We start from the raw sequence: 25,679 nt of genomic DNA, 5'->3' as shown, positions 1-25,679 counted from the left end.
CATTGTAAGCTCAGAGACGTCTATTACAGAGCTGATTGTATGGCGATTGGGTATTTGGGAAAAGAAAAGTGATGACAGGAATTAGAGGTTAGTACGTTTGAAAGAGACAATACTGCTACAATAAATTATTTAATCGAAGGTCACACATGGCGCAACAGCATCTTGTGTGAGACATGAACAATCACTGCGCCATCGTGTTTCCATGTTTAATAACATGCTTTCATTTCAATCATCATGAAAATTATATAACGTATACATCTTAGTATTTTAATTATTCAGAGAGCTGTAATATCACGAATGTAATGGATTCTGTGTCCTGTCGGAGAAAGACAAAGAACAGAAGCACGTAGTGATTCACACACATAGAGCACATTGAAGATCAAATACAAAACAAAGCATTTAACGTGCTACGTTAGTTACGATGGGATTTGAGAAACTGGTTAATTAAATAAATTTAAGATGAAGTTTATGATGTTCTAGTTTAATGACAAAATAAACTACATGATTAAAGTGGAAATTTCAAGATTAAAGTTCACATTTTGTGCTTTTTTCCCACTGTGTTCCTATTTTTTTTGTCTGTACCCTAATAAGCTCAGATGGTGGGCTACAACTCGACTTTTCAAGGCAACCTTATTTTATTTTGGCACTGTGTGACTTTGTGAACTTGAGCTTTCGTGTTTCTCCGACACGCTATGTCACTCGATCAACTTCCTTTTGTTGTTTATTTCCACTGTTTAAATCAACAAATAGTATGTTTTTCCTTTGCCTCCACTTGGTATTCGCTGAAATTCTTATATTTTCCCCCATGCTTTTCCCATTGTCTTTTCATAGAATGCTGAGCTTAAGGGCTATTTATATTGATTTGCATATTCAAAGAGGCGAAATTTTGGAAGTAGTTTGAGCAGTACGCGCATGCACGAGAATTACTTTATGCTGACCGGGATTTATGGAGCGGAAGAACGCGGAAGTTGGAGTACACACAGATTCCTGCATCTGGATTTTTCTGTGTGTAAGCAATTTTCAGCTTTTGTGCTTACGTCATGTTATACTGTGAATTCTACACACGGCGTTATGCATGAGGCCCCAGGCCTTGAGTGCTGCAGTGGCTGCAGGTTTTCATTTTTACCATCTTCTTAATTAGTGACCCGTTTTTTCTGCTGATTACTTCTTTTAATTTACTTGACTCAGGCCCCATAGTTGTTTCTTTTTCCTTAACAATAATGAAACACAAAACAAGATACCACTTGACCAGCTCCCCTGTGCCCATTACACAATATCTGAAATTAAAGAGAGGTGGTGGTCTTGGTAAGGCTGATCTCTTAGGTCACCAAAACATTTTGACAGTGCTCTTAGAAAGAACAGAAAAACAACAGTTTTCAAAATGTGTGCTGTGGCAGAATGAGAGCAGCAACAAGCCATGGAAATAAATAATGAGTTTAATTAACAGCAAGAATTGGCTTCTCATTAATCTGATCAGCATATCCCTTGACAAAGTTGATACAGGATTCATCAAAAAATGTGTGGCCAACTGTGTGCCTAAGAAAACATTCTGTATATTTCCCAATAAGAAAACATTGATCGACATCAGGAATTTACTGAATTCATGCGGCAAATGCATTTTGAAAACAGCAATATGGAAACACAAATAATGTAAATTCAGACTAAGAAAAACAATCAAAGTGGCTATTTTATCATGGATGGGGTTTGTGGTGACGCTGTCCTAAAACATAGACGAGTTTATTCCCGCACACTGATTCTTTGGTATGTGGACCCATATATGATGTATATTCTCCACCATGCATTTGTCTTGATCATTGCATTCACCCCTGTATTTGAAACTGGGCTGTTGTACCGTGTTAGCCATTATGGATGTAATGAGAAGTCAAGCAAAATGACACCTTTTATTGTTTAACTAAGATTATAATATACAAGCTTTTGAGGCAACCTCTGAAGAAAGGGTCTGAGTTGCCGTGAAAACTTACATATTGTCATCTTTTTAGTTAGCCAAAGGTATAATTTTGTTTGACTTCCCTCTGTCTGGGAAGAAGACACAGACTGTAGCTGCAATGCACTTGCACCTGGGACTACAGTCTAAATTTACTCAGGGTTGACTGCTACTACACTGCACTTCCCCAGATGCAGGGCTTCTTGACTAATATCTAGAACCCATGTGGTAAGAAGGAGCAGTAAAGGAGGAAAGGGAGCAGACTCAAACCTTTTATTCACTCATTATTGATAAAAATTTCTTAATACGGCCAAAGCAGTAGCAGAGAAAATGAGTGTGACAATCACACAATATAACATGGATGTTTAGCAGCAATACCTGGTGTTGGCATTCAGGTATCTCTCAGCTCTTGCAATTATGGCATGCTGTGATTCAAACGTTTCATGACATGGGTCTTCTGGACATAGGATTTTCTTTTTCTCTGCTGCTGCTTGAAACTGCTGACTTATCAAGCTTGTTGGGGCACACGGTGATCACCCCTAACCTTACTTTCTGTCTAATGTTATTTTGACAGCAAATATCAGATATCAAATATCAGATCATATATCATATCATAAAGATCATTAAGTAAAGGTATCTAAGACTTTCAGCACTTCTCTTTTATACATGCATACCCTAAATACTGATGGTCCAGAAAATGGTCATTTTACTATATTTGCTCCTTGACCTTTTGCTAGTGTGCCTTATGCAGGAAAAAAGAAACATCAGTACAGAAATAAACAAGAGATGGATCAAAATCAGCATAATATCTTGCACAATTAGAGGGGATTTTCCAGGCATTTCTGAAGTTTACAGACTAAAATGTAAAATCTAATCCAATTTCATACTCTTATTCACTTCCAGCTTTGCTTTATGCCTTCTGTTCTCAATTTCAATGCAATAACAAGCAGCTCACCATTCGATTGCCTCCTACCACATGATTAATTTTTGTCTGACTTTTAAACGGGTTAATGTCAATAGGGCTTTCAGTCCAGACAGAAAGTCAAGTCCTGATTTAAAAACCTGCAACAACCAGTTAGTTGACATCTTCAGTAACATCTTTCTTTCTTTTTTTGGTTAATTTCTGGTCACCAGAAATACAGTACATCTTAATGAGCTCTGTGGTTTTAGAAATCCCTGCATTTCTTCAAATCAATACTTGCTGTCTCAAATCTTCTAATATACTCAGGACTATACTCTATACTAGACTATACTAAGGACTGTACTCTGTATAAGTTTTACTAAACACGACTTAAAATTTACAGGATCAAAGTAACTAATAAAATTTTAGACTTTTTGTGGCCATGGTTCTTGACAGTTCCCAATCATTTTTCAACAAAAATGAAGCACACTCCGGTCAGACTTTCAAACGGTCTGAAAAATACATTCTGAAGATTTATTTTAGGTTGTTTTCCATGCCTTCGGATTATAGATTAGATCAGGCACACATCTTTGCCTTTCAGTAATGGAGCATCTTAAGTCATATTAATCACAGAATTATTAAGCCTTTAGGGAGGAAGTTCTAATGAGATTTATTTTCATTAAAAATTAAGTGATATTCACAAGGTATATTCCTACATTAAAGCAAGAAAGAATTGGTGGTTCATAATTATATATTATTGAATTCAAATTTGTTTTATCAAGACATTGAGCTTTATTTGAAAACGGCAAAGGAACTTACCTTGTTTCTTCTTCACTTTAATGCCCACATGATGTAATATAAACAAGATTGTACATAACTATCAGACGTTAATTACATCTCTAAGGAAAACATACCAATTTAATTTATTCCCTAGAATCTTATTCCCCAGAATCTTAGTTAGATGTAATTATTTAGGTATAAGGTCTATAAAAAATATTTATGTGGTATTTCCATTGTTTTTCCTTTCAGACATTGACACTGACTTGATAACAAGAACGTGAGTGTACAAATTGAATCTGATGGGTCGATTTAAGTCAGTTTTTCTTATAAAACAGGCACAAATATTGTATGTGTGGTTTTTTTACTTTAATTTTTTACTATGTTCACTTTTCATATTTAGCACTAATCATGCTGTTTTTTTTTATTTTACAGCTCAAGGAGTAAATGTGACATCAAACTTGCTGCAAACTGGAAGGAGGAGACAGTAGGGATGAATTCTACCTTTGTCAGGCCATTGGGCTTTTACATTGGCGGCTTTCAGTCGTTACCATATTCGCAATATTACTTTCTGTTCCTGAGTATTATTTACCTTGCAACACTCTTTTGCAATTTTTTTCTCATGGTAATTATAATGTTTGTGGAGAGTCTGCACACTCCAAAATACATTGCTATATTCACACTCTCAGTAATAGATGTAAGTTATAGTACAACTATCATTCCAAAATCAGTAGATGCATTTCTGTTTGGTTCAAAATTTGTCTTGTATGAGACCTGTTTGACTCAGATGTTTTTTGTTCTTTTTTTCTCTGCAATGGAATCGTTTTCAATTACTATTTTAGCATATGACAGACTTATATCGATTTGTTTTCCTTTACAAAGTGTCACAATCAATACAAATAGTAGAATGATTAGGATTATACTCGTTTCTGCATGCATCCCTCTTGTGGTGGATGTTGTCACAGTTTATTTAATCACACGTTTGTCATTCTGCAGATCTACTGTTATTAACAGTTATTATTGTGATCATGGACCTGTGTTCAACTTGGCATGTAATGACTTTACACCAAACTGGATGGCTGCATACTTTGGTATTGTTACATTTTTCTGTGTTCCCTTGGCTTTCATTGTATTATCTTATATATGCATTGTTTCAGCATTATTAAAGATAGCATCAACAGAGGGCAGAAAAAAAGCATTTAAAACCTGTACAACACACTTATCTTTAGTGGCTATATTTTACATCCCTTTATTAGCAATTTACCTTACATCTTGGATAAGATTATCAGTAGACACCAATACTCGGATTTTCAATACTTCTTTAGCTGCCACTCTGCCTCCTTTATTAAACCCCATTATTTATACATTAAAAACAGAAGAAATCATGGTGGAGATTAAAAAGATCTTTAAGAGAAAAATAGCTAACTAATGTACCTTTCATTTGATCTTTCTAGCACAGGTTCTTATTTAAGAGATCTCAATTTGTGAACTTAAACAAAGGAACTGAAACGAAAACCTAAGTTTTAATTGAGTGCACTGAATGTTAGAATGAGTCTACCCTTATGAATTGTTCCATGTGCCTGGTTTTATTTACATAGTTTTTCCATTACGTTTTTTAGTGTATTAGTATACAGACATATAAGCAATGCATTAGAAAATAAAGTGCTATATGCTTTAATCAGATCTTACATACTGAATATCTATCTAAACTTGACCATTTCATTTAGATACATTGAATTTCTCTTGTACATTTCACGTTTATTATGGAATCTCTAACCTAAGTTTTAGTGGACTATTTTTATTTACTCTTTGAGCTAATAAAGTTAGCCATAAATGTCTTAGTACTTTTATATTAAAGTAAGTTTTACAAAACATAGATTTAACAGACATCATGAATGGACTATATCTACTTTTTTATCCATTAGACACTTGTTAACGATGTCCTGAATAGCTGGCACGTGGGTTCTTTTCAGCTGAAGTACCTAACCATTTTTTTCTTAAATGACTGTGTGTTATCTATTCACATTATGCACATAATGGAATTAAAGATTTATGTCTGTTTTGTATGCTTTCTTTTTTCAAGCATCTCTCTTTGGTAAAGATTCACCTGATGCTGGAAAAATTAACATTCCTTCCAGTTTAACATACCATGTAAGGAACTTTTCCAGGGTGAACATTAAGTTAAAACTTAAGCAAGACCTTTAGTTATTTTTTCTCAACTATTTTAAGCAGCATGTTGAAATATGTTACTGTGTTTCCTTCCATTTGTACTTCATAATTATGAGTAATATGTATTTTTATGTGTATCATGTATATTTATGGTTTTACAAGTGAATGTTTGAAGTCAAAACCACCTGATGTGTGTTTTCAATATACAATATGTTATACTAATCATTACCCTGTTCCTATCACAAACTCTGGGCCAGTTTAGAGTATCTAAATAATCAGAACTGTATGCCTTAGGAGAGAAGGCTAAACACATGCAGACAGAGGAGCCTGAAAGACTGTAATGCCGACAACTGTCCAGAATGCTGCCTACAGTAAATGTTTATATTTTAAAATATTTGTTTCAGCTACTTTAATGATATTACCAGAGAAACTATATGTCTTAGTTCTGTCAGATCATCACATTCCATTGTCTCGATGCCCCAAATGAGCCCAAGTAGGTCTTCTTCCCCTTCCTTTACTGTGACAGTCATTCTTTGTCTCTTCATATTTTCCAGTCATGGGCTTCTTCCTTTCAGTCTTCACAGGGGGCAGTAAATTCCAGCAGGCCAACCCATCTCCTTAACCTTGTAACATTAGGACTGAAATTTGCAGGCAAACATGTGTTGTTGCAAATGACCACAAAGTCAGTCTCACCTGAGGTAATGTGTTTTCTCAAAGTTTGATTGATGTAACCATTTGTATTTGAGGGAGAAGATGCTTGCAGTCCTTAACAGCAGTAAGACACGCATATATACATAAAGTCAATGTTTACCGTCCCAGAAAAAGATTTAAGTTACTCATGCAGTGGAAGACTACTTTCTGGTGATTTAAGTTAATTGCTTATTTGTTTTGTGTGTTGTTTAATTTATAGTAAGTGAGGGATAGAAACAAAACTAATAATAGTGTACTACTCTGCAAGACACTGATCCCTTTCACCATGTTTCCTTTTTACTAGTGACGACTTGGGAAGAAAGTAAAGAAAATACTTAGTGTCAGTTGTTCAAGCATCATTAAATGCAGCATTCCTAACATTTTCCTGAAGCTTTAAGATACATTCATATTTAATGAGTTGTACTTTTATTCTGGAATATCAAACTATATATTTAAATTACATGCTGTAAACCACACTTTAACAGCTAACTTTATTGCTTTATATTCTTAAAGCACTTTGAAGAATATCTTGTGTATGAAAATGTACTAAAGAAATAAATGTTATTGTTGCAAAATGTACCTGAGTATAAGTATGTAAAATTTTCAATGAAGTATTTATTTTTTGGTTAGCATGGTGGCACAGGTGGCAGCACTGCCTTCTCATTTATCCAGCATCTCAAACCCAGATCTTGTCTGTGTTGAGTTGGCACATAACTTTTCCAATTTTTTTCTCTCCAATCACCAAAGACATGCAGGTTAGATTAACTGTTGACTCCAAAGTCACCCGTGTGTATAAGTAGACCCCATGACAACTAGTGCCCAGTACAGGATTGTTTCCTGCCTTAAACACAATGTGCTCAGGATCAGCTCTGACACCCTGTGACCCTAAATCGGATACAGCAATCTTTAGAATGTTATATTAATGAGCTTTAACAGCAGGAAATGTCTGACTCTGATAAAGTAAAGGAGATTATAGTACATGTTGACCTGAGAGGCATTAGCACCCTGGACATTTTCAATTTAGTTCCCTTTTTTTTAATAACCTGGCTTTAATGTTTAATATGTCCACAATTTTATAAAAACTCTATAACTATTTGATTTCAAATATAATGAGAATCCATTTGTGTTCAAAATTGGAAGATGTTGCAGCTCATTATATGGAGATCTTAGGTAATAGTAATTTGCTAAATATGCAGTATTCTACTTTTGGTTGAAATTATTCTGCTGTTTGTAACTAGTTCAAACTCTTAACCCTGTCCACAGTTGGCATTTAACATTTTTAGCTCAAATAATGCCTAAAATTACATTAAATTTTTCTTTTATATATTTCTTACAATAAATCTAGCCCACAAAGAAATGAAAGGAGAAATCCTAAAATCAAATTAACAGAAAAAAAACCTGCCCCAATGGGAATAGATGAAAAAGGCCTTGAACCTTTCTATAGCAGTTCCAATAGTCCTCCTTTGATCATTCTCTCCTATGAATTCCAGACTCAGTTTTAACAAGGTGCCTTTAAACATTCTCCCTAGGTTATTTCAATCCAAGTCACAGAATCTCTTCTGGGGTCAAGAGTGGAAATAGACACCTCTTTAGCAATAACAATACTAAGCTAGAACACACTCTATATGCCCCTACTGTAACTGCACTCCATTTTTTCAATATCTTCTAAAGAACTGGGTGTCCAAGGCAGTCTGTGTGCTGCCTGCTTACTCTCATGGGCAGCAGAATCCCAATTTTTTAATTCTACTTACCAGGGTGGATATCATCTAGATTCTAACCAGTTTTGCAGACCCTGTGTCTTTCTCTAGATAATGCGTCAGCCAACCCAAGCATTTGCTGAACATGCCCTTTACAATATAAACGTTTCCATCCAGTTCTTCATTGGGCACCTTAACAATGTACCACTCTAAAACAAAATAATAAACTTCTAGTGGTGGGTATATAATATGATAGCACATTCACTCTAGAAGTACCAGTTGTTTCTAAATCTATTTTGAGATAAGCCTTTAGTAAAATGAAAATGTGAATTAGTGAAAATGGTTCGTTCTTTTGCCTTGCAGTTAGGAGACCCGGGTTCACTTCCCGGGTCCACCCTGCATGGAGTTTGCATGTTCTCCCTGTGTCTGCGTGGGTTTCCTCCAGGTACTCCGGTTTCCTCCCACAGTCCAAAGACATGCAGGTTAGGTGCACTGGTGATTCTAAATTGTCCCTGGTGTGTGTATGTGTGTGCGCCCTGCGGTGGTCTGGTGCCCTGCCCGGGGTTTGTTTCCTGCCTTGCACCCTGTGTTGGCTGGGATTGGCTCCAGCAGACCCCCGTGACCCTGTAGTTAGGATGTAGCAGGTTGGATAATGGATGGATGGATGGATTCGTTCTTTGAAATTTGGAAGAACAGAAAAAGGATATTAATACCACAAATAGTGGCAATACCAGCAGCTCTCAGTCTGATGGATTTGACCTTTAGTATACAAACAAAGAAATCTGAAAAATGAGTAAAAGGCCATTTAGTTTATCAAGTTTGTTTTCTTAGCAAAAATGAAGCTAATATTGGTATCTCAAATAATTTTAAAATGGTGTCAACATTTCTGCTTGAGCTACATGGGTTTCATGCACTTCCCCTTAATTTATACTAGTATCATCTATTATGTGGCTCACTTTTTAACTGAAAGACTTCTTATTGGATGAGTTATTTCAATGCCTTTCATTGTGCATTTTATTCTGCACAACAGTGCAGAGATTTAATTCTCTCACCCTCTTAGTAGGACTTGTCCTTCAGTAAAGAAAGCTGCTTGTCTGCTGTGGTCCTGTAGGACAAAGTGGGCACTGCCTATTCTATCCTGCGTTAGTGGCACACCAAGCCTGTTTAGAAAACACATTTAACAGGGATGCAGGCATCCAGTTCTGGCTTCCCCCACTTACATTGCAAACTAAATGACTGAACTCCAGCTTGTACTAGGATCTGTATGGACTTAATCTGATAACAAAGTTGTAAATCAGATATTGAGCCAACATCTTTCCAGAGGCCTCAGGCAAGAACATATAATTCAAGGAATGACAACTAGGTTAGACAGAATAACTCACATATTAGAAGACACTGAACTGGAAGTGACTTTAATTCAAGCAGAAGAAGGTTCAACCTCCCTTTAACACTAGAATTACCAGAGCCTACGAAACAACTCGTAGATCTGTCCCACCTTAAATCGCTTTTAACCATCTTTTGTCCTTTAATTGTGTTGATAAGCAGCAAGCTATCACACCCCCAACAGCGCACAGTTTTCTCAGCTCAAGTCTGTTTAACTGCGTGTCAGTTTCTTGGAGTTGTATAGAGTGAGAAGTCAAGCAAAATCACACTTTTTATAAATACTATATCGTTATTTGGAACATATGCATTTCATGTGTACAACAATTTATGTAAACACATAATTAAAAAGAAACGTGTTTTATGTTTTGGTAATAATTGACAAAATGTAGACATGAAGTTTATAATGTGTGAAGCCTGAAGTCCAAATATCAAAAAAACACTTTCACAAAAGGTACAAATATAACAGAACAAGTGCGCTTTTATTCAAAAATATAACTGCAGAAAAACAACACGCGTTGGGGTGCGACATTAACACACATTTACTATGACTGCTTTGGTGGCGTAATGTTATCAACTGTTGACTGGTAATCAAAATGTTGCAGGTTCAATCCCCGACAAGTCTGTTTTGAGAAGTCACCTGCTTTTATTCTTACTATTTTAGAATAAAAACATACATTTGATTTCAGTCTGTAACAGCTGGTGTAAATGTATGATACTTGTGGATTAAAAAAAAAAAAACAAAGCTAACTTTTACAAGGTTATTGAACACACTGAAATTCTCTAGGGACTTCTAGAGACCTCTGGGACTTTTCTCAGGGGAACTCTGTGCACATTCTCCAAAATGACTAAAATCTTCATTCCGAAAATAACAAGCTGTAAGCCACTATCTCTCCATGTGGAGCTGAAAAGCTGAAATTCTCTTCTCTTTGTGGACCACAAGCTGAGACTTAGTCTGTCAAGCCAAAGCCATGTGGCAGGAGTCTGACAAGGCTAAGAAGCCATTACTTCAAGAAAGGAACTTCAGCATCTAAACTCTTGCGCATATATATATATATATATATATATATATATAAATTGCATTTATAACACTTCTATTCTCATTGTGCTTATCAATGAATTGTATTATTCTGTTACTTAAAACAGAGTGTGCCTGAATTAGCTTGAAATATATACATCTAATGGCCAGAAAACAGGAGCCTTGCTAAAATATTTGCTAATTTTCAGTACTGTCAAAGGTAAGACTGATAATTAATTAACCAGCTTTATGTCAAACAGAATCTTTAGTTGTATGATGAGCCCCATCTTAGTAAACTCTTGCTAAATATTTCTTTTTCCTCACCGTGAATGAACTGAATCAGATGTTGCCAGTGTCTAATAAATGAATATACCAAATGTTGCATTGTAATTATCTGTATTTAGTAGATGTTTTCATTTTAAAGTGGCATAATAATACTAGGAAAAACATAATTAAGTTAACATTAATGAGAATGTCTCAGCATAAAACAGCAGTAAGAATCACAGGTTTAGGACTAAACATGATCAACAGCAGAATGACACATTTAGTGTACTGGTGAAGTGTTCAGAAGCACTGCTCACAGTAATTGAGTAAACTGAATATCATGCTGTAGGTTTTCTAGTGAAGATAATACACTTACCGCTCAAAAAAGGCAAAATATGATTGTAAAAGTGATGTACAAAACCGATAGCATTGCATAGTATGGAATAACACAATGCCAAAATTAAAAGCAAAAGCAAAGTAAAACAAACATCCATTGTTTTACAATTGAACCTCAACCTTGCATTCAGATTGTTTTTCAAATAAATTTAATTCTTCTTCCTCATTATTTTTTTCCACTTTGTAGGGTCAGCTTTCCAAACAGCTCAGTCCTGCTGCCCTCTCCTGTCAAGTCTTTTTCCTTCAAATTCTTTTTACTTCTTTCAGGGCTGTCTTTTTCTTTTTCTCCCAGGTCTGAATATTTTCCCCAAAAACTCAGTTTTCTGTGCAAAACACTATATGCATTTAACATTAAACATTAGCTTTCTTTTTGATTTGCAGATCTTTTTCATCAAAATTGGAGTTTGATAAGCCAGAGTCTGATTCAGCAATAATATGCATAAAGCAAAAAATAATAATGTCCACAGAGTATTTTGCTGCACATTCACTTGCTCTTGCCCGACATCAATGCCATTCTAGACGCTGTTTACTCTACGCCTCACACACACACAGGATTCGATGTCAAGTGAGTCTAAGAGTCCTCCTGCAAAGAGGGTCTACCTGTAATGTGAAGTTTTGTCAATGTCTACAGCTGATTATTATCTCTGCTCCTGGATGGTCAACATCCAACCTCAACCCCTGCTGCTCATAAAAGTCAACATCAGCTAAAGGAGTTAACCATCCACCACGCCGCCCTTTGATTTCTCTTTCACTGCACTTCCATTCCCATCATTCTTTTCCCTCATAATCATTGCCTCTTCTCTACAGGTGCATGAGCAATGTTCTACACATGTATTAAAAAGACTTTCTAGTATTAAAATCATTGTCAATAGAAACATTGTTTTCTATTTACTGTGATACATCAGATTTATTGTGTATTGCAGCATATGCCTGCATTGCTTATTTAACAATCCTATAAAGACCAGATTAATAAACAGATTTTTCTTTGAGAAAACCTGAGTGGCCAAGGATGATTCTGTAATTTCAAGCTGAACCCAGAATTTGGCTTTTAAAATTTCAGTCAAGAATAATAAAGATACATCTATCCTTGCCTAGCAAGTGTAAGATTGTCAGCATTAGTAAAGTTTGTGAGGACTACCCTAAACCATTCTGACTAAAAGTGAGGGTAAATACATTTGAGTATGGATTGGTACTTTTGGTAAAAAAGATTTTTTGAATCCTGAGCAAATTATTCTTTTAAATGTATTGTAATGTAACCGTATTTGAAAACGATAAAATACGCTTTTAATATTTTTGAGGATCCCAGTCGGTCATGGCATTTGGAGTCCCCCATAAGGAATGCTGCTAAAAGGAGGACTATAAAAATAAAATTAAGTTTAAAATATTTAAGAATTCCATCTTTCTTATCAGGACCACCTAAAAGGATGGACTAAATCCTCAACACATTGTATTATGTAATCAGCTAGATAACCATGAAATACTGAACTTTAATGCAAAGTAACAATAAACCAAACATAAAAAATATCTGAAGAACCAATATAGGGCTGAATTTCTCAGTCTTCATGCTTTCCTGCGGGCCTTGCACCAGAGCGTCTTCGTCAGCATGTCTGTCTGTCGTAAGCCCAGACATTTGAGCGAGGCACTACGGGAGGCTGAACGGGCTTACAGTTTGGGTCTCCGGCATCGCAATCATCACGCCGCCATCGAGAGCAGTTGAGCGAGTGGTAGAAAGGGACCAGCCTGAGGGTGTGGAGGTCAGTGGCGCCCAGCCATCATCAATTCAAGCATTTTGCCAGGGACTGCCCTGCTCCAAGTCCCCTGCCTGTACAACATCACCTTCGGGAAACGACTTGAGTGAGGCCGTGAGGACCCTCGCTCAATTTTCAGCATCCCTCCGCAATGACTGCCCTAAAACCTAGACTGCATTATAGGCGGACGGCCATGCAGTGCCTTAGTGGACACGGGGTCCACTATTTGTACAGAGGAGTGTTGGTCCTCTTCCACTGGACTCCTTCTAACATCGGAGTCTCAGCATTACTTAGCTCCAATCGGGCTGGAATCATCCTGGAAGGGCTGTTAGCTTGGATTTGCCTGGACACCACGGCTCACCGGCCCGACCGCTGTTCGGAAGATGCAGGGACTGAAGAGGACCCCAGGAGAGTATTGCAGCTCAGACCAGTGCTCCCCAACGGTTTTCCTCACCGACCACCCATCCACTGAGACGGTTGCTGCTGTGGAGGAATTGGGCCATCGAAGTGGTGAACAGCTGAGCACGCCACAGCAGGAGCAACTCCAGAAAGTATTGAAGCGACTTTGTGGACATTTTTGCGGCTAGGACTGCACCAGAACCTCTCAAACACCACATTGACACTGGCCACGCCGATTCTGCGCCCCACAGAACAGTCCCTGGGCGCACCCATGTCATGGTGCGAAGAAAACGGGGGTTGGCGCCCTTGTGTGGACTTTCGTAAATTAAATGTCACTCGAAAAGACTCTTACCCATTTCGCGCATCGATGATTGGACTATGTGGCTGGATCTCTGGGTTTAGCCTCCTACTACCGAAGATTCGTAAAAACTTTGCGACCAAGCCCTTTGCACCGACTAACGAGTAAGCCAACAGTTTGGGTGGACGGAGGATTGCACAGCCGCCTTCCAACAGTTAAAGGCTGCCCTCGCGCCGTCCTGGCGTCTGACCCCAACCAACCTTTTGTGGTGGACACTGACGCTAGCAATGTGGGGATTGGGGCCGTGCTCTCACAGAAGGGGAGGCTGGAGAAAGAGTGATAGCTTATTACAGCTGCAGCCTCAGTCGACGGAGAGGAATTACTGTGTCACTCGGGAACTGTTGGCAGTGATCCTAGCTGCACGGCACTTTCGGCCCTACCTATTGGGCACTAGGTTCACACTGCGGACTGACCATGCTGCCTCACCTGGATGTTGAATTTCAGGCAACCAGAGGGCCAGGTGGCAAGGTGGATGGAGATTCTACAAGAATATGACTTTGAGATACAGCACCGCGGACGGCAGCATGCCAACGCTGATGCCCTCTCCAGGCCCATTCAGCAATGAAGCAAGGATAGATGACACTGTTTGTACACTATTGACCAATTGAGGCAGTTACAGGCTGACGATCAACACTGAAATTCTCTAGGGGGACTTCTAGAGACCTCTGGGACTTTTCTCATATAACGGAAGCGGAAATCGCTAAGCTGTGGCCAGAGGCTTATGCAGTTCACAGAGTGCCCCACATCTCTCCATGTGGAGCTGAAAAGCTGAAACTGGGGTGAAAAGACCCGGACCACCCCTTCACCCACAAAGTGATGGATTTCTCTTTGTGGACCACACATATGGCAGGAGTCTGACAAGGAAGCTCATTACAAAGTGTGGGTATTTTCAAGAAAGGAACTTCAGCATCTAAGGTACTGCATTTATAACACTTCTATTCTCATTGTGCTTATCAATGAATTGTATTATTCTGTTACTTAAAACGAGTGTGCCTGAATTAGCTTGAAATATATACATCTAATGGCCAGAAAACAGGAGCCTTGCTAAAATATTGTGACTGATAATTAATTAACCAACTTGAAATTAACTCAATTCCTTCATTTAAATATGAGCCCTTGTGTGGGCAAGTTAAAATTTCTTTTTCAAATCCTGTAGTCCATGGTAGGGTCTCATATAGAATATAACAGCAGTAAAACAGCAGTCAGAGCACTTGGGTATAATTTAAATAAGGAATAAAATGCCAGCTGTTTGATAATGAAGAACGTCTCTTCATTTGTAAGAATCTGGGAAAACCTTGCACTTGTATTTCTAGATTGGTATAGTATAAATGATTAATTCTCTTTGAAGACGTTAGGGTGGCATTAAAAATCTTTGACTAACAGTGTCTTTCTTATTATTTGCTTCTTTTTGATGTCTTGAGGTAGCACTCAGCTGTATGACCTCTTTTTGTAACACTGTATACCTCATTTGGTCACTACCAGGGATATTACAAAATTTCATGTTGTGATACTAAATACAGTCATAGATTGAGTTTAACGGGGTGCCAACGGATGCACTGTGTTTCTCTATTAAAGGATACATTTTTCTTCAAATTTTAGTTTTTACTTTTAAGCAACTTTCTCTTGCCTGTCGCCTACCCTAAAAACAAACAGAAAAAAATGTACAATTACAATTTAGCATGAGGGGGGTCACTTCAACTTCTTTTTGTTTATTTTCCTCTTTTACATATCAGATGCTTGCTCCTGCTGGCAAACAGATCCTCAGTACCACATGCCGTATCCTCATCTGCATGTAGATCCTCAGAAAATTACATGCGGTAAATAACATACCTTAGGTGTATAACATAGAAGTACACACATTTTTTAGAAAGGATAGACAGAACAGAAAAGGAGGTGGGGTTTCTCTTTATGTCAAACAGAATTTAAATGCAAGTCCTCTTTAGTTGTATGATGAGCCCCATCTTAGTGAGGAAACGTGGCTTCACCTGGAAAGCAATAAGGAAAGAGGTCTTATTTTAGAAGTGTGTAGACACATAATGCAGACAGTAATTTCAACAAACATCTTTTTAGTAATATTAAAAAAGCAAGTTTATAGGGGGATATTATAGTCATGGGGGGCTTTAACTATCTGAATATTAACTGGGATAAGCTTGCAAATAGTGGAGCACAAGAGCAGTAGTTATTAGCCTAGCAGTAGCTTATAATACATATAGGAAGCCCAGAAGAAATCGTACAGAATTCCTTAAACAAGCTAAATATTTCTTTTTTCCTCACCGTGAATGAACTGAATCAGATGTTGCCAGTGTCTAATAAATGAATATACCAAATGTTGCATTGTAATTATCTGTATTTAGTAGATGTTTTCAAAGTAAGTTAAGGAGAAGATTTTAAAGTGGCATAATAATACTAGGAAAAACATAATTATGCCAGTTATTTTCCATTTGCATTAATGAGAATGTCTCAGCATAAAACAGCAGTAAGGAATCACAGGTTTAGGACTAAACATGATCAACAGCAGAATGACACATTTAGTGTACTGGTGAAGTGTTCAGAAGCACTGCTCACAGTAATTGAGTAAACTTGAATATCATAAAGAGGGGAATGGGATAGGAAACAAACCAACAAAAACAATTCCAAAGTTGAATTTGAAAGTGTGTGGCTGTAGGTTTTTCTAGTGAAGATAATACACTTACCGTTCAAAAAGGCAAAAATATGATTGTAAAAGTGATGTACAAAACCGGATCTGCAAAATGTTACAGCATTGCATAGTATGTGCGGAATAACACAATGCCAAAATTAAAAGCAAAAAAAAGCAAAGTAAAACAAACATCCATTGTTTTACAATTGAACCTCAACCTTTGCATTCAGATTGTTTTTCAAATAAATTTAATTCTTCTTCCTCATTATTTTTTTCCACTTCTTTGTAGGGTCAGCTTTCTCCAAACAGCTCAGTCCTGCTGCTCCTCTCCTGTCAAGTCTTTTTCCTTCAAATTCTCTTTTACTTCTTTCAGGGCTGTTTTCTTTTTCTTTTTCTCCCAGGTCTGAATATTTTCCCCAAAAACTCAGTTTTCTAAAAAGCATACAAAGCAAACACTATATGCATTTAACATTAAACATTAGCTTTCTTTTTTGATTTGCAGATGTTTTCCATCAAAATTGGAGTTTGATAAGCCAGAGTCTGATTCAGCAATAATATGCATAAAGCAAAAAAATAATAATGTCCACAGAGTATTTTGCTTTGCACATTCACTTTGCTCTTTTGCCCGACATCAATGCCATTCTAGACGTTGTTTACTCTACGCTCCTTACACACACACAGGGATTCGATGTCAAGTCAATGAGTCTAAGAGTCCTCCTAGCAAAGAGGGTCTACCTGTAATGTGATGGTGAGTTTTGCCAATGTCTACAGCTGATTATTATCCTCTGCTCCTGGATGTCAACTAAAGTCAACATCCAACCTCAACCCCTGCTGTCGATAAAAGTCAACATCAGCCCTAAAGGAGTTAACCATCCACCTACGCTTCGGCCTCCTTTGATTTCTCTTTCACTGCACTTCCATTCCCATCATTCTTTTTCCCTCATAATCATTGCCTCTCTTCTCGTCACGTCATACAGGTGCATGAGCAATGTTAGCTTACACATGTATTAAAAGACTTTCTAGTATTAAAATCATTGTCAATAGAAACATTGTTTTCTATTTACTGTGATACAGCAGATTTATTGTGTATTGCTTATTAATGAGCATATGCCTGCATGGCTTATTTAACAATCCTATAAACCAGTTTGTTTGGACCATGTATGGAGAATGGACCAGCATTAATAAACAGATTTTTCTTTGAGAAAAAACTGAGTGGCCAAGTGATGTCCTTGATTCTGTAATTTCAAGCTGGAACCCAGAATTTGGCTTTAAAATTTCAGTCAAGAATAATAAAGATACATCTATCCTTGCCTAGCAAGTGTAAGATTGTCACTGCATTAGTAAAGTTTGTGAGGACTACCCTAAACCATTCTGACTAAAAGTGAGGGTAAATACATTTGAGTATGGATTGGTACTTTTGGTAAAAAAAAGAATTTATTTTTTGAATCCTGAGCAAATTACTCTTTTAAATGTATTGTAATGTAACCGTACATTGAAAACAATAAAAATACGCTTTAATATTTTTGAGGATCCCAGTCGGTCATGGGCATTTGGAGTCCCCCATATAAGGAATGCTGCTAAAAAGGAGGACTATAAAAATAAAATTAAGTTTAAAATATTTAAGAATTCCATCTTTCTTATCAGAGACCACCTAAAAGGATGAACTTCAACAACTGATCACCCCCGTTTCTAAATCCTCAACACATTGTATTATGTAATCAGCTAGATAACCATGAAATACTGAACTTTAATGCAAAGTAAGCAATAAAAACCAACACTTAAAAATATCTGATGAACTGATATAGGGAAAAACATAAGTGAAAAAAGGAATTTATAAGAATACTAAAGATCACAAGCTAAACTGGAATTTCTGCTACTGTATATGATAACTGCCAATTGAATAGCTTGAAATTGCAGTTTTACATAATCAGACTAATGACCAAATTTTCCTAATTAACTAAGCAGATGATCCAAACAAAACAATTCCAAATTTATCATTAATTATTGAATATCAATTAACCTCTAAGGTACAGAGCAGTTAAATGATTCTAGCAAAGCAAAATTCAACATACAACACCAGAGATGAACCTACAAAACAAAATAAACAAATAAACAATCATTCAACATTTAATTATTTTGAACCTTAACATCTACTGTAAGAACAAGCCAAGTAAGCTGTATAATTGGATAAAGAATACTTAAAAAAATGTGTTTAACACAATTCGAATCTTCCTCAGACTGTAGTCCTCTCAGGGTAAATGACTAAGATGGTGGCCTCTTCAGTTATGACATGTTCAGGCAGTAAGAGGAGGCTCCTGGTGGGTGAGAAGAGGAGAGCTGTCAATCTGTCTTTCTGCAGGTGGAGGAAATATCACACAGCGTCAACCCCTGGATTGTTGGGTAATTACTATCACCAAAACCCTTAAACTGTCTCCCATGCGCAGGCACATGACACTACCAAGAAAACAAATCTACACTAAGTAGACCAACTTTGAACAGGCAATGGAAAAATAAGATCTTTGCAAAGCAGAAATGGAAGTCATACTCTTGCATTTCTTTTTTTTTTCTTTATTAATTTTATTACAATCCATACATAGCAATCAAGTTTTTACAAAAAAAAGAATTATGTTAAGAACAGATCGATCCCCACCCCTGAGAGAGAAAGCAAGCCAAACGTGTAAAATTTAAGGCTTGTAAACATACCTAAATTAATAAATTCTCTGTGCTTTATAAACTTATTTTAAAATATTACTGATTAGATCCTGCCATGTTTTGAAAAAAGTCTGTACAGATCCTCTAACTGAGTATTTGATTTTTCCAATTTCAAATAATATAACACATCAGTTTCCCACTGACTTAAAAGAGGAGAGTTTGGGTTCTTCCAGTTTATCAGAATAAGTCTGCGTGTCAACAGTGTAGTGAATGCAATCACAATTTGTTTGTCCTTCTCCACTTTAAGCCCCTCTGGAAGAACCCCAAACACAGCCGTTAATGGGTTAGGAGGGATTGTGAGACCAAGGCTGTCTGAGAGGTAATTAAAAATTTTGTCCAGAATAATGTTAATTTGGTGCAGGCCCAGAACATGTGACCCAGTGAGGCTGGGGCTTTGTTGCAACGTTCGCAGGTTGGATCATGCCCTGGAAACATTTTGGAGAGTTTTAGTCGAGACAGATGTGCTCGATATAAAATTTTGAGTTGTATAATTGTATGCTTTGCATATGGAGCTCAGTGAATTCTCTGCATTGCTACTTTCCACTCCTTTTCTGATATATTAATTGAGAGATCTTTTTCCCAGTGTCCTCTTGGATCTTTGAAAGGAAGGGATTGTAAAATGATTTTATATATTGTAGAGATGGAGTCTAATCCTTGAAATTGAGCAATATTTTTCCAGCGTGGATGAGGGTGCAAGATGAGGAAAATCTGGAAGGTTCTGTTTAACAAAGTTCCTGATTTGAAGATAGTGAAAGAAATGTGTAGCTGGAATGTTAAATTTGGAATGTAATTGTTCATAGGATGCAAAGACGTTGTCTATATAAAGATCTCTAAGCAAGTTAATTCCAATTTTTTCCAGATATTAAAACTGCATATGTTTGTGAAGGTTGAAAGAGGTGGTTCTTTGCAGGGTGCCACAGATAGAAGCTTCTCCGTCTTAAAATGCTTTCTACATTGGTTCCAGATTCTAAGTGAGTGGAGCACAATTGGGTTATTAGTGTATTGCCGATAACGTGTGTTTATTGGAGCACAGAGCAAGGAATACAAAGAAGTACTGCAGGATTTTACTTCTATTGCGGTCCATGCCTGTGTATGTTCTTCTATTTGTGTCCAGGTTCTTATCGCCTGTATATTTGCCGCCCAGTAATAAAACTGGAAGTTAGGTAGAGCCATGCCGCCTTCTGCCTTTTGTCTTTGTAGGGTCGCTCTTTTGATGCGTGGATGTTTTGAATTCCAAATAAATGAGGTTATTGTTGAATCTAATTGCTTAAAGAATGATTTATTAATGTATATTGGGATGTTTTGAAATAAAAAAAGGAGCTTAGGAAGAATATTCATCTTAACAGTGTTAATTCTTCCAGCTAGTGTGAGATGAAGGGTTGACCATCTATGCAAGTCTTGTTTAATTTTTTCCATGCAGACGATGAAATTTTGTTGATATAGAGCTTTATGTTTACTTGTGATGTTTACCCTAGGTATTTAAACTGTTCTGCAATGATAAAAGGTAGGGAGTCTAATCTAATATTATATGCTTGAGAATTCACTGGAAAGAGTACACTTTTATTCAGATTAATTCTGAGACCAGAGAGCTTTTGAAATTCTGTGAGTGCTGCTAAGACTGCAGGCACAGAATTTTCTGGGTCCGAATATACAGTACCATATCATCTGCATATAATGAGATTTTCTGTTCCAGTCCTTCTCTGCTAATCCCCTTTATCTGATCAGTATTTCGACAATGTATTGCCAGTGGTTCAATGGCAATCGCAAACAGCAGCGGTGACAAGGGGCATCCTTGTCTTGTGTCACGTTCTAGTTTAAAGTAGTCTGAGCAAATGTTATTGATGCAAACTGAAGCTTCTGGGTTAGTACAGTAATCCCTCCTCGATCGCGGGGGTTGCGTTCCAGAACCCCCCGTGATAGGTGAAAATCCACGAAGTAGAAACCATATGTTTGTATGATTATTTTTTATATATTTTAAGCCCTTAGAAACTCTCTCACACTGTTTATAAATATTCTCCCACAGTTATACAGTAAACCCTTGTTTATCGCGGTTAATCCGCTCCAGACAGATAAATGAATTTCCACGAAGTAGGATTCTTTATTTATAAATCTAATATTTTCGCAGTTAGAGCATAGAAAACCTGTTTACGACCTTCTAAATACTTTTTTAACATTATTAGAGCCCTCTAGACATGAAATAACACCCTTTAGTCTAAAGTTTAAACTGTGCTCCATGACAAGACAGAGATGACAGTTCTTTCTCACAATTAAAAGAATGCAAACATATCTTCCTCTTCAAAGTGCTGCGTAAGGAGCGGAGAATGTCAGAGAGAGAGTAAAGTAAACAATGAAAAATCAATAGGGCTGTTAAGCTTTTAAGTATGCAAGCACCGCGATAAAGCAGCGGCAATGAAGGGATCAATCGAAGGTAGCCTTTCAGCATTTTTACAGGAGCGTCCGTATCTTCTAAGTAAACAGCCTCTGTGCAAAAAGCCCCTCTGCTCACATCTCCTCCGTCAAGCGCAGAGAACGTCAGAGAGAGAGAAAGAGAGCTTGAGATTAAAGCAAACAATCAAAAAATCAATAAGTGTGCTTTTGGACGCACCTCGATAAAGCGGCATTTCTTAGAGGAGCGTCCGTATCTACTAGGCAAATAGCTTCTGGGCAAACAGCACCTCTGCTCACACCCCCTCCATCAGGCGCAGAGAATGGCAGAGAGGTGAGATAGAGGCAGAGACAAGCAAACAATCGAGCACCGCGCAGGAGGCATATCTTATAGCATTGAGGAGTTTTAGTTAATATGTAATACGTGCTCTGATTGGGTAGCTTCTAAGCCATCCGCCAATAGCGTCCCTTGTATGAAATCAACTGGGCAAACAAACTGAGGAAGCATGTACCATAAATTAAAAGACCCATTGTCCGCAGAAATCCGCGAATCAGTGAAAAATCCGCAATATACATTTACATATGCTTACATATAAAATCCGCGATAGAGCAAAACTGCGAAAGTCAAAGCGCGATACAGCAAGGGATCACTGTATACAGTAATTTAATCCATGCACAAATGTTCGGGCCAAACCCAAACTTCTCCAATATAGTAAAAGGTATTTCCATTCAATCATGTCGAATGCTTTTTCTGCATCCAATGATAATAATATTTCTGGGGTGTTTGATTTAGTTGGTGAGTATATTACATTAAACAGGCGTCGAAGATTTGAAGATAAGTGTCGGCCCCTAATAAATCCAGTTTGGTCTTGTGATATTACCGAGGGGAGCACTTTCTCCATCCTTCTAGCTATGATTTTAGAGAGTATTTTAATGTTGTTATTCAGAAGTGAAATTGGTCTGTATGATACACATTGTAATAAGTCCTTATTTTGTTTTGGAAAGACAGTGATTAATGCTTGGCGAAAGGTTTGTGGAAGAAATTGGTTATCTCTGGCTTCTGTAAATGTTGCTAATAGGAGGGGAGCTAGCTGAGCGGAGAATTTCTTGTAAAACTCTGCAGGATAGCCGTCAGAGCCTGCTGCTTTTCCGCCTTGGAGTGACTTTATAGCATCTAGTAATTCTGATAATGCCAGAGGTTTATCAAGTTCCTCCACACTAAAAGCGTCAATTTGTGATATCTGTAATGTATCCAGAAATGCATTAGATTGTATATTGTCTTCTTTAAACTCAGTAGTATATAGGGATTTATAGTAGTCTCTGAAAGTGTGCATTATATTTTTGTGTTCGATGATTTTATCTCCGTTCGTGTTAATGATTACCGAGATTGCGTTGCGTACATCTTGCTTGTGAATTTGTTGCGCTAAAAGCTTATTAGCTTTCTCTCCATGTTCATAATAATGATGTCTGGATTTGTAAATTCACACATACATACATACATACATACATACATACATACATACATACATACATACATACATACACACATATATATAATTTGTGTGTGTAGATATGTATATAGATATGTAGATATGAAGATATGTATGTGTATATATATATATGTATATTATATATATATGTATGTATGTGTGTATGTGTGTGTGTGTATGTGTGTGTGTATATATATATGACAGCAGCAATCCAAGCTGTGAGAAAACAGTAAAAAGGAGGCGTGTCAGATGTCGTGGTACATTTTGTAATGCAGCTAGACGAAAACAATTTCGTGACGCTGCCGCCAAATACACAAAACAATTACTTTCACAATCATGTTACATTATTTTTCAAATGTTTCCTTTTCTTTTTCATAACTTTTTTAACACACGACATCGCTGCGAAGTGCAGTTATTTTGCTATATATATATATATATATATATATCACAGCGACACTCATAACAGTGACAAAACAATTACATTGACAATCATGTTACGTTATTTTCAAAATGTTTCCTTTTCTTTCTCTTTCCTTCTTTAACACACTACTTCTCCGCTGCCAAGCGCGGTTATTTTGCTATATAGATATATATATATAGATATAGATATAGATATGGGAGCAACACTCATATCAATGACAAAACAATTACATTAACAATCATGTTACGTTATTTTAAAATTTTTCCTTTTCTTTTTCATACCTTCTTTAACACACTACTTCTCACGCTGGGAAGTGCGGGTATTCTGCTAGTATATATATATATATATATATATAGCAAAATACCCGCACTTGGGTGGGATAGTGTGTTAAAGAAAGAAAAGAAAGGAAAGAGGATGAAAATAGCGCTGATAATCAATAATTGTTTTGTCACTATTATGAGTGTGCTGTGATATATATATATAGCAAAATACCCGCTTCGCAGCGATGTCATGTGTTAAAGTTATGAAAAGAAGGAAACATTTTAAAAAATGTAACATGATTATCCGTAATGTTTTTGTATTATAACGGCGTCACAAAGTTGTTTAGATAGCTGCATCAGAAAATGTACCACGTCTGACACGCCTCCTTTTTACTGTTTCTCACAGCTTGGATTGCTGCTGTCATATATATATACACACATACACACACACACATACACACATACATACATATATATAATATACATATATATATACACATACATATCTTCATATCTACATATCTATATACATATCTACACACACAATTATATATATGTGTATGTAAATATGTATGTGTGTGTGTGTGTGTGTGTGTGTGTATATATATATATATATATATATAATCTAGATAGGGGTGTGTGTGTATATATATATATATATATATATATATATATATATACACATACATATACTTGTGTGTATGTTTGTATGTGTCTATATGTGTGTGTATAGCTTTGGTCACTGAGTGCAAGGGAAAAATAATAAATATAGTCTATAAGTTATTAAACAGTAAAACATTAACGTTTTAAGAAGTACAGGTACATTGAGCACTACTGGAGTGGTTGGGTAAACTACATTTTAAAGACTGTGTAACACAACAGGTAAGTAACTAACAGCAGCTAAAATGTATATGGATCATCTCTCGGTAGTAGATCCCTTTTGAAAGGCGCTACGGCGGCTGTGGTATAGAAATTACATTTTCTATGTGAGCGTTCAAATTTGTGCCTCTGGTAATGTGCCTTACCGGCAATTAAAGAAAATTAGTTTTGTGTCCTCTGCGTGTTAAGAGAAAGGCTTTGGTTTGGGATAAAAGGAAAAAGGTGTAAAGAAAGGAAAGTTGCCTTTTCTTTTATATAGTATAGAGATGTGTTACTGGCGTTATGATCGCCTTTTGGGGACAGTCGCGGTGGGTCTTGTGTAGACTGGTGAGGCGTCCCGCCATTAATCGGCTGTGATGGCACTGTCAGTCCTCCACTCGTTGCGTGTCTTCATAATCCGAGCTGAGGACCTCATAATCGTTCGTGCAAAGAAAGTGTGAATCGCCTTAATATTATTTTGCCGTGGTGTAGAAAAGGGGTCCGTGTTTGCACTTGTCTGGGCTATAGCGCAGGGAGGATGAAAAAATTAAAAGTGCTCACTTTGACTTAAGGCAGAAGCGCAGTCAGCGTCTCAAAGGCGGCACAGCTATGCTGCGCTGGCTGCTCGACTTTTGCTGGGCAGGAGACCCCAGTTTTTACAGACCGTTCATGATATCAAAAGTCTCAGCGCTCTTTGGAGGTAATTCATATATTATATATATAGCAAAATACCGCGCCTACTGGCGGAGTAGTGTGTTAAAGTAATGAAAAGAAAAGGAAACATTTTAATAATAGCGTAACATGATTGACATTGTCATGAGTGTTGCTGTCATATATATTCCTGCCTAAATAAGTCACCCTCGCTTGCTCTTACTTTTTTACCGTTCATTTAATCATGGCTAGTGGCGGAACGGCGAGCTATCCACATCTGCACTCACGACGCACCTTCGCTCCCTTTTCGCTCTCAGCCGGCGACGATGTAGCGGACCGTGGTCCCGAGGAGTCTGTGCTTTCGCCCATCTGATCCAGGTCTGTCTCTGATAGGCCGTATCTTGAACTGGGGCTTGCTGATCGCAGCTTGGATGTAGCTTTAGTTTCGATTCTTTCAACCCCCTTCTTGTTGGCCATGTTTATATGTGCTTACATATACTGTAGCAGTCCCTCTCGGGTTGA

The 25,679-nt window shown here is 37.1% G+C and overlaps 1 pseudogene; it reads left to right on the top strand.

The window, feature by feature from the left end:
* LOC120524591 overlaps nucleotides 1-25,679 on the top strand; it is a 171,872-nt pseudogene that overhangs the window by 37,257 nt on the left and 108,936 nt on the right.

This window comes from Polypterus senegalus, chromosome 2 (assembly GCF_016835505.1).
Source record: "Polypterus senegalus isolate Bchr_013 chromosome 2, ASM1683550v1, whole genome shotgun sequence".
NCBI classification, from domain to species: Eukaryota; Metazoa; Chordata; class Cladistia; order Polypteriformes; family Polypteridae; genus Polypterus; species Polypterus senegalus.
This window is presented reverse-complemented; position numbering and strand designations above follow the sequence as displayed.